The sequence below is a fragment of the Anthonomus grandis genome, chromosome 5 (assembly GCF_022605725.1).
Source record: "Anthonomus grandis grandis chromosome 5, icAntGran1.3, whole genome shotgun sequence".
In the NCBI taxonomy this organism is placed as follows: domain Eukaryota; kingdom Metazoa; phylum Arthropoda; class Insecta; order Coleoptera; family Curculionidae; genus Anthonomus; species Anthonomus grandis.
Window position 1 is genome coordinate 15009856 of NC_065550.1, and position 10621 is coordinate 15020476.

A 10621-nucleotide genomic window follows, 5' to 3' on the forward strand; every position below is an offset into this window, starting at 1 on the left:
AGAATAAACCATTGCTAACAGTGCTTCAACACGTAAAAGACTGGCTAATAATTTAAAACTATTTAAATAAATGCTGCTTTATGAAAAAGTACCAATGATATTTAGCAAGCTAAATAAATTCTTCAGATACTTGTGTTTGCATTTTATTTGGTATTTTGTTTTTATTTATGATATGCTGATAAGGTGTAATAACAAGAATATTAACAATACTAATAAATTTTTAATCATGTTTTAATGATCCAATAAAAAAAATTGTAAGAAAGGGTTTCAGGCATAAAGGTTTATTTAAAGCATTTTTTCCAGAATTTTATTTGGCTTTATATCCAGAAGAAATCCATCAGTCACTCAGAAGTCACCATTTAAATTTAAAGTGAAAACGCTTTCAACATAAGGTATAACACGATCCCTCTTTCTGTTTAAGATTTAAGGGGTGCTTTCAACCCCTCGTAAAGGATTCCAGGTATTAGGTGGCCTCTTAATTACTAAGTGACCCCTTCGAAAATAGGATTTCCTTGTTCTTTTAGAAATATTATCCAAAAAAGAGTCCATAATACCTTTTTCATTTTCGCTGTTTCCGCAATTTTGACAAGCCGTTTTATCCAGAGAAATAATTTTAGCCACTTCAAATTTGGCAGTTATATTCAGAATTAAAAGACGAGAAAAGACGAGACAGAAAAAATAAGGTATCATACGACCCCTCTTTCCATTTAGGATTTTAGGGGTGATTCCACCCCCTCGAAGGGGGTTGCTGGTATGAGGGTGCCTTGGTAAGGAAAAGTTGTCCCCCTCAAAAATAAAATCAACGTGTCCGAGATTTTTGAAAAAACAATTTTTTTTCATACCGAAAATAGCTCTGTTTCGTTTTCGCTGGGACACCCTGTATGTGCTGGCAAACGACGTATGCTACGTTCTCGATTTTGGTTGCTGGATATGGATCCGACGCAAGGTTGTTATATGGGTTAGATTGCCTGGTAACTTTCTGGCCAATCAGAGCCAGTTATTCAAACGCGGCAAATGACGTCACTCGGGGTGCCCATTTAAATAAACAGCATTTAATATAGTAGGAAATTATGAAGTGTTTAGTGTTTCTTTATTGGTTTATATGTTATTATACTTTAGTATGTTTTGAAATTTTATTAAAAGTGTCTCTAATAACTCAATTTATAAAATACATAGACTAAATTTGTATAGAACATAATGAACAATGCTTTATTTATCTTGGTTAGGTAGTTAAAACTCAAATTTAATTAAGTTACCAAATTTTATTTACAGTAAATAGCGATATTGTGTGGTACTTTTGAGATAATTGTAAGTAAAGTGTGAGATATATTAAATAGGAAATTCAAACTTTATATTAATAAAAAAATATTGGTTATTATTAACAAGGTGTACGAGTACCTACATACATAAGTAGAAGTTAAATTTATTTAAATAAAAATAATTTTTATTATTGGTTCAGCACTCTGGTTACACTTGTACATATTATTAAAAAGTAGCTTTAGTGAGCATTACAAAGAAAAATGAGTATGTACTTACTGTAAAATGTGTAATTTATTAAAATATTTATGTACTATTTACATGAAAAAAAAGTAATATGAATGAATATACAAATATTATTCACATTGCATATACAGGGTGTCCCACGATGAACTGACATTTTACAAAAAGCAACATTTAAATAAATATTGCCAATATCTATCCGAAAACTACAAGCTTATTAAATATACAATCTTATATAATGTTGCTTTTATTTTGAATGCATAAAATAAAATACATATGTATAAGAAAATCCATGCACATCACTTTGAAAATACGATACAATAAAACATAACTAACTTGGATGCTTCTGTATTCCCTAGATGATTTACAAAAAAACCCTATACCTATACCTACAATATGATAAATAATACTTTGTTTTTTCAATGGAGTTAATAAGTACATATTACATGACAAATTTAAGTTTAAATAAATGTTTGTCGATTGTAATTTGTCATTTCAAGCATTTCAGCACAATATGTCTTTTGGGACGCTTTTAGTCTTTAAGTTCTTTGCACTAACAAATATAAATAGTTTTCAACGAATATAGTCCAAGAAAATCACCACAAACGCAAAAAGGAAACCACGCAAACTTTAAAACACATGTGAACAAAGCGGTTTGACAGAATACGGCACCCCGGATGACGCGAGAATACGTTAAAATACAAATGTGCCCAGCCAATGAGAGCGCTTCAGCATCCGCGAGGGCGTGGTATGCGAACCGCCAAATTCAAAATAGGAAATTTTCAATGTATGTAGAGTTTTTCTTTTCATATCTAATTAGATTTTTATGATGCGTATATATTTTAGATGAAGAAAAGTGCAATATGCATTAAAAACATTTAATAAGAAGATATTTTAGCTATTATTAGTAAATGGATTATTGATTTTTTTAAATATTTACAGCGTGTGATCAATTATTATTTTAAAAATATTTTATGAATACTTGCCAAATTTGGTTTTTATAGCAAATTATCTCTTTTATTGACGAAATTTGTTAATCATTTGGTATAGCGGTACGTGTAAGCGCAATGTATGAATTATTTAATTATTATTGTTAGTTAAATATTAAAAATGGGGTGATACGAAATTGAATTGGTGTGTAGAGCTGATAAATTAATTGGGTAATAGGTGGATAGTGGTTGGTATAAAGTATATATATGGTTGGAAAAGCTGGATAAAGAGGAAATATGACTAAAAAGTCAAAGTATAAGAACAGAAAACAAAAAAAAACGTAGAAATTATATTTTAACTTTGTTTATTTCAAATAATAAAAAATCTATAAATTTATTTGTTATTTAAATATAATAATTTATGGTATTTTTAATATCAACAACCTCAAAATTAAATGCAAAGAGGCTAAATGTATTAATCTGGTATATAGTATGTAGACTCACACTTCTTTAGCTTATTTGACATCTCTGCTGGTCATGTATATACAGCCCAAACCATTCAAACTTCCATTCAATAGTAACATGAAAAAAAATTACTGTTCTTTATACATTTTAATTAATAAATACATACTCACCTAAGATCTTCCCCCTCATTCCATGTCAATTTCAAGTTAATCCAATTAGCTTTTCTGCACCCTAAAAAATATTAAAAACATAGCAAACAAAATGTAATAGAAAATGATTAGTTAAATATTAACATACAAAATAAGCTAACATTTTAGTCTTAAAATAAAAGATATAAAAATAGTTATACAGAAACCAACACCTATGACGTCTTAAAATTTGTTTTTACAATTTGAAACCTGCACCAAAACCTTACAAAAAATATACTTAGTTATATTATACTGATTATAACACAAAATACCATATAAAATACCACATCCTATTTTTGTTAACTTCACAGCTATACAAACATAAAAAATAGCTACAATTCAAATATTATCTAGCCATTAAATACACAAAGAAATCTAGCTTATTTTTTATTTGGATAATATATTTGTTTTTCATTTTTTTTTCTTTTCAATGCCCTGAGAATTTTCTTCCTCCACCTCTTTATTTTTAAATTTGTTGATTACAGCCATAAATCTGGCAAATACATTTTTATCTAAACTTCTACCATAGCTACAAATTTCTTACAATGCAATCTTAAAATAAGTATAAACGATGTAATAAAAATGTAACTTATATTTTACTTAAACTACTTCTCGATTTTCTTCAAAGTCCATTGCAGAACTATTGACTTTCATTTTTGAACTCTCCTGAATAAAATGGTTTACATCCTCCTGATAATTGATTTGGCTAGTTGTGGGTTGATCAACAAACAAAACATTATCCTCTTCCTCTTCACTCACAGTTGGGGAACTTACAACAAACTCGCTCCTCTGCTCAAAAATGTCTACAGCATGTATATGTTTACAAAGTACTGTTTTGACAGAATTTTCTGGACACTCACATCTGTATTTATGAAAAGATATTTTACAGATGTTACAGTATCCAGTGCGACATTGCTCATCACATAGTTCATGACAAGACACAATATAGAACTTACCACTCACCGAAACACTTTGTATTTTAAATTTTCCAAATTCTAAAAATTCTACCTTACCATTCATTTTTTTGGCTTTGTTATGGGCTTCTATTACAATTTTATGCTGATAGCTATTTGAGTTTGATCTTGTTGACATGTTCCTTAAATGCGAATGCTTCCCCCAAACTTCTCACTTTGCATGCGCTATTAAATCCTAAAAGTAAACACAACAAAACATACTTATGTATGTTTGATAATGATAACTAAGACTTTGTACAATCTCTGATATCGCTCCTGTTGCAATTGTAAAATATGTGTTCTTCCCCATTTTTAAACTTGTTTCGGGTCTGACAAACATAATCTACTTTCCTATTATCTTGTGCCCTCCAAGATATGAATTCTTCAAAATTCCTAAAATTTAAAATTGATTCTTTTACAGTTATATGGTGAATATCAAGCAAATGTTTGTTTAAACAGTTAAAATATGAAAATATCTGGATATCATTAGTACACATTGGACATATAATGTGTTTTATTTGTTCCTTCCCAACAAATTCAGGGTGAAACTTTTTCCAATGCCTGTTTCTGGTAGATGTGCTTGAAAATTCCTTATCACAAACTTCACAGATTGCATTTTGTTGACTGCAAAATAAATAATTATTCAAATTAGAACTAAAAAAATTATATGTATCTTACCTTAGTGATGCCATAATTGTCTAACAGACAGCAACAGATAAGTGCAAATATTGGTTTAAGTGGAAGGAAATTATGCACTAAGAAACACTGGCAAGTTTATTGAAAGGTAATGAAACTCCAACACTAAATTGTTTGTTTTTGAGCCCAAAACCAGCACAGATATGGATTGTATAGATAATGGAGTAAACACTCAACATACGCTGTGAATTTTCACTCAAATAGTTGCAAAGTTGATATAATTGTTGATAATTAAATCAATTATTAGGAAGCAAGCAAAGCAAATAAAATCTGCAATATAGGTTAAGTTAAACAAAACCAATGCCTTGATTTTCAATTTCCGTAGCTAATCGGCAACGAAATTTGACGTACGAACTTTCACGAAAGGATCAGCAGTGCTGCTCCACTCTCAATTTCTCTGATTGGCTGGGCATATTTGTATTTTAACGTATGCTGATGACGCGTCGTCCCCTCTCACGTCGCTTCACCCAAAAAGTTACCAGGCAACCTGTGTAATCTACAAACCTTGGATCCGACGTTAGTTTACACACATTCCCTTTTAAAGACCCATGGAACAATTTAGAAATGTTTAGAATTTTCTTCATTGTTTTTTGCCGATGACCAATAATAATTTCAAGAGAATACTGACAATCGAAACAAGCAAGTTTGCAAATTCTAGAAAATATAAAATACAGGTATATAAAATAATATAACATAAATTGAGGCCCACATCGGACCCTCAAACAAGATGAACTACTTAAAAACCAGACACTATAGATTAAAATATTAAAATATTAAAAATGAACGTAACCTACGTATGTACGTAACGAACGCAATTAAATAAAGTACCAGCCTAAATAAACTTAAACTACAAAATAACAGCAAAACAGTACAAAAACTTATATTTAGATTTTTATAACAATATTGATATAGTATATTACGACCACAAGAGAAAAACGTGTTGTCAGTTTTTCCACTTTTACCAGAAAACGAATTTTAAGTTAATAATTGGTACAGGTATTTAGGATACGCTATATCTTTGCAACTTACGAAATGATTCTCTATTAAACATTATGTTAAAACTAATATATTTTCCAAATTTTTTTGTTTTTTGTTTTTTATCTAACGCCGACTCTCGCGTTTATCTATAAGTGCACTTCCAGTACACTGAAAACTCTTTCGTATGGTTGCCATTCTACGTCGTGTTAAACAATGTAGAGAAATAAACGCATTTTTACAAACTTGCTCTTCAACGGTTACATTATTACGAACTATATGAACTTTGCAATAAAACGTTGAGGTTTTTAAGACACTTTCATCTTCTGGTAATTAAGGTAGGTGATGAGCCACTGGACAAAGAGAAATTAAGCCTGTTAAATAAGCAGTTTGGTCATTCTAACCTTAGAAAATTGAAAGGCTAGAATTAGCATTGCCGTGGAACTATGGGCAGTTTGTTTGCTTGCAACATCTCTGATGCAATGATGCCAAGTGCTTATGTACAAATCGCAAAAAATCACATAATATCATAAAAACTAATATTACATCACTTATTTTGACAGGCACAAAACAATACTACTGGTCCCCATAAATATGAAATAAAATATGAAATATTTTCTTTAAGAAAATTTGATAAGATACTCTCTAAAGAAGTCAATATTCAAAGTTAAATGAATTCAGATAACGTCCCTATAACATCGCAACGCCGCTTGATCCTATTGTTGATTCCACTGATCAAGAAATCGTTACCAGTGACGCCGTCTAAAAATATTTACATGATAAATATTTAATAATAGATTATGCTTTAAATTATTAACAATATTACCGTTTATGAACTCTTTATACGTTTTTTTAATGTTTAATTAAATATTTGTTAAAATATTTGTTAATAAAAAATTTGTTAGAGTAAAGGTACCTATCTAATTAAAAGCATTTTTATGGAACTGAAATATTTTATAATTATTATAGATTTCTTAATAAGTTTTTATTATTCTACGTTTAGGGTGACAGTATCATGATGTTATGACAGTATCAATATTTACTTGTGAAAATATTGGCTTGATTCACATTTTTCCTATGGTGCGGCACAAACGGTACAAGTTGTTACCATCGTAACAGTTCACAAAAACACTCGAATGGCACCTTACTCCTTTTTCAACTAAAAGTAAAAAAAAACACAAAACTTCACAAATGCCGAATATAAATAACCACAAATTCGTTTCTTAAAATAACATCAGTTTTTGCTTGCGGTGTTGCCATTCCAAATTTTTTAGAAGCGGTTTTAGAAAAAGAATGTTAATATATTTTTTGCTTTGAAGATGTTATTTTTGCGCTTAAAAGAAGATATATATATTTCTACTTTTTCTTTTTAATCCTAAATATAACACCAATCAGTTAAATTAACATTATTATATGCCTTTATAAATAGCTGAAAAGTTCCTTTTTTCAGAATGTGTGAAATCTTGATAACAGAGAATCGATGATTATGTTTGTAAACAAAACAACCTTCTTGCCATTGTCCCCATGTTGAACTCAAACAAAGTTGTTGTTTACTAATTTTAGTCTTTCAATGTTCTAAGTTTCCAACTTTTCATCAAATTCAAATTTCGCACCATGTTTATTCTTTCATTTGCAGTTATTTTATTAAAGCATTTGACCGTATGCAATGACAAGTATAAGTATCACCAGTGATATGCGCTAAGCTCCATTATGTTAGTAGCAAAGAGCGACTATTGCCGGATAATGTTAGGAGTAGATCCATTACAAGTTTTAAAACAAGGGACCTAAAAAAAGAAAATATATTTCTTATATGGTAGAATTGTCATTTAAGAAAGTAATTATTTAGGTCAAGAATGTACCTGTGATATTGTGTTTTGTTCATTTTATTCTGAATCTTATTTCAAGTCCAAAATCAAGCCCAAAATTCAAGCCCAAAATCATTTGGAAAAAAAAAAGATTTTGGGCACCATAAATTAGAATAATTCCCACTCTTTCGGCTAGTGTGTAAACCATTTTGGAAGTAAAATCTTCAATTCAACAAATAAATTTTCACTATTCCAAGACTGTCACAAATGTAACTGACGGCAAAATAAATTCTTTATTTTCCTTAGCAACTATAAATAACTAAGCAGGTATAACAATAAATACAGTGCGCCCAGGATATCTGTGTTGATGAAAAGAAAAGGAAAAAAATTCAGGTTGTTATTTAGTTTTTTCCACACTAATCTTCGGAATTGCTGTTTATGTTGGTAGTTTCCGTTTTAAATTATAAACGAATTGTAGATTTGGCAAACCCTAACGGGCAACATTTTGAACACTTATTGAAATAAAAACTGATATTTTCATGTTTTTGTTTTCTATCTGAACAAATTAAGATAAACAAAGATTTTTCTAATTTTCTCGAAAACGAATCGACCGATTTAAAAAAATCAAACGTCAAAATAAAAGAGTTCGAAAAACCTTTTAAACAAGCTATTATTTGATACCCGTTGCCATTTAAAATTTTTAAGGGGATGACCCTGGGGGCAGAGGGTGAAAGGGAGGAAGTAATTTTAGGTTAGAAAGTTGTCCCCCTTGACAAACCTTTTAACGTATTTCGGCGTTTTTTTTTAAATAGTGGTTTTTGATAAATCCGTAGTGGGAAGTTTTCAAATGAACACCCTCTATGTTTTTTTTGTAATGTTCTGGTAAGTTCTAAACCTGTATTGTTATAGCGAATCAGCTCCTTTCTAAAATTGTCTTGAATTACCTGTATTTTATTTTAGTATCTGATGATGGCTGTTTACACAGCCGAAATGCATAATACATTTAACTAAATGACCTACATGCATTTCTCTTGGAGATGAAGACTTAATAAAAAACTATTTATAAAAAAAGTTTCCTGAAGTATTTAAACCTGGTTTGGAAAAATTTAACAATAGTTAAGCTTCAGTGCATTGAAAAGAAATGACTGAAATGACTACTCCTAAATTTTGTAAATCTTGAAATTTGATACTTGCATTAAGGGAGAAAATAAATTGAGCTCAAAAATCTAGTAAAACTTGGCATTTTACTCCGGTGGAATATAATGATTAAGCCACCCCAATCTTTCCTGTTTTAAAAAAAAATGTTTTGCGGAGATTATAAAATAACTTTGAATCGTAATCTTAAATATTGATATATATCCAATTCCTGAAATTGAGAATTTTTATTTGCTAAATTGAGAAATGGAGTTTCCTTTAGTAAAATAGATTTATCATAAGTCAATGCGCAGATAGAATTGTCAGATGAAAGTAAGGACTTAAAAGTTCTAAATACGTATAAAGGGTTGTTTAAAATCAATAGATTACGCTATGGGATAGCTTCAACCCCCCCAGAAATTTTCCAAAGAATCATAGAAAATATTTTTGCTGGTATTCGTATTGCTGGCGATTCTTTTGGACGATATTTTAATAACGGGTGAAGATGGAGAACACCATATTAAAAATCTCTATAATGTTTTTGAAAAATTATATAATTGCGGCTTACGAGATGTACTTTTTTTTCAAAAAGAGGTAAATTTACGTAAATTTTTTGGGGTATACGATAAATAAAAATGGTTTAACCACTTCAAAGGATAAGGTTATAGCTATTTTAGAGACCCCAATTCCTGGTGATGTAACAAATCTAAAATCTTTTTTGGCTTAATAAATTTTTACGGAAAATGTATTTTTAATTTAAGTAGTAAATTGCTTATTACTTAAAAAGTATTATAAATTATTTAAAAAGGGATAAATTACTTAAATTACTTAAAAAGGGAATTTGATGGAATTCGAGAGAGAAAATAAAGCTTTTGGAAAAATTAAAATTAGCTTCCCCAAAGTTGCTTGTACACTATAATTCTAATTTACTCGTAACTTTGGCTTGTAGCAAAGGTTCATAGGCATTAGGGGATGTTAATTCCCATAGTTACGTCTCTGGTGACAACCGGGCTATTGCTTAGTTTTCGGAGACTCTACAATTTTTTATTTAAGAAAATTTAATGATTACCGTAATGGTAGATTTTTTACATTATTTTGTGACAATAAAGCATTGGTAAATATTTTTGGTAGCAAAAAATGCATACTTATATAAACTCCTGGACAAAATTATCGCACCACTTGATTTTTAGAGATTTTTTTTTAATAAAGATAAAAAAAATAAGCAAACTTATAAGCATTGTTAACTATGCATTATTAATTAACAAAAACAATTATATTCTATTTAACAAAACGAGATTTAAGTAACTAAATTCAATACAAGGAAAAGCATCGATTTTCGACTAATCGATTTTCACTAACTTCAATTTTGATACAAAAATAAAACAATAGACCCATAATGAATTCTTAATAACGTGTATTGCCACCTCTACCTGCAATGACCGCTTGAAGTCTTCGCAGCATTCCTCGTTGTTTCTCAATCAAATCTCATCAAATTATGAAAACTTTCCTGCGGATGTATTCTCACTCCTAACGAGCAGCATGTTCCATGATAAAGCATAAACAAAATAGTTTTTGTCCAGTTCTGCTTTTTATACGAGAAAAGATATTATAACTGTTTTAACTGATATTTATTTTTATTTAAATTTTCTTGACAAAATAATTAGTGGTGCGATAATTTTGTCCAGGAGTTTATTATGCGGACTTTAGAGATGGAGCATCATTTTAAGTATTTATAGCTTTGAAATTAAATACATTAAATCAACATAAAATATTGTCGACGCTTTATCACGTTAACCTTTAAACGTACGAATAGGAAAAGACCATGACTATTCTCGTTTTTATATAATATTTTTTACTTCGATGAAAATTTTCCGATTAATTACAAAAAAATTTGGGTTATTAACTAAAAAAACGCCATTTTAAATATTGTTTATGGTTATTGTTTTCATGGGTGGCCAGAACCATATAATATTTCA

General features: G+C 29.5%; 1 long non-coding RNA gene across 1 annotated transcript; it reads right to left on the reverse strand.

Annotated features, from left to right (window-relative positions):
• Positions 1-2777: 2777 nt before the first annotated feature.
• LOC126736902 (uncharacterized) lies at positions 2778-5626 on the reverse strand. The gene is made up of 2 exons (XR_007660820.1): positions 3065-5626; positions 2778-2993 (listed from the first exon to the last, which is right to left on the reverse strand). It is a non-coding gene; the product is annotated as an uncharacterized LOC126736902 (long non-coding RNA).
• Positions 5627-10621: the final 4995 nt, after the last annotated feature.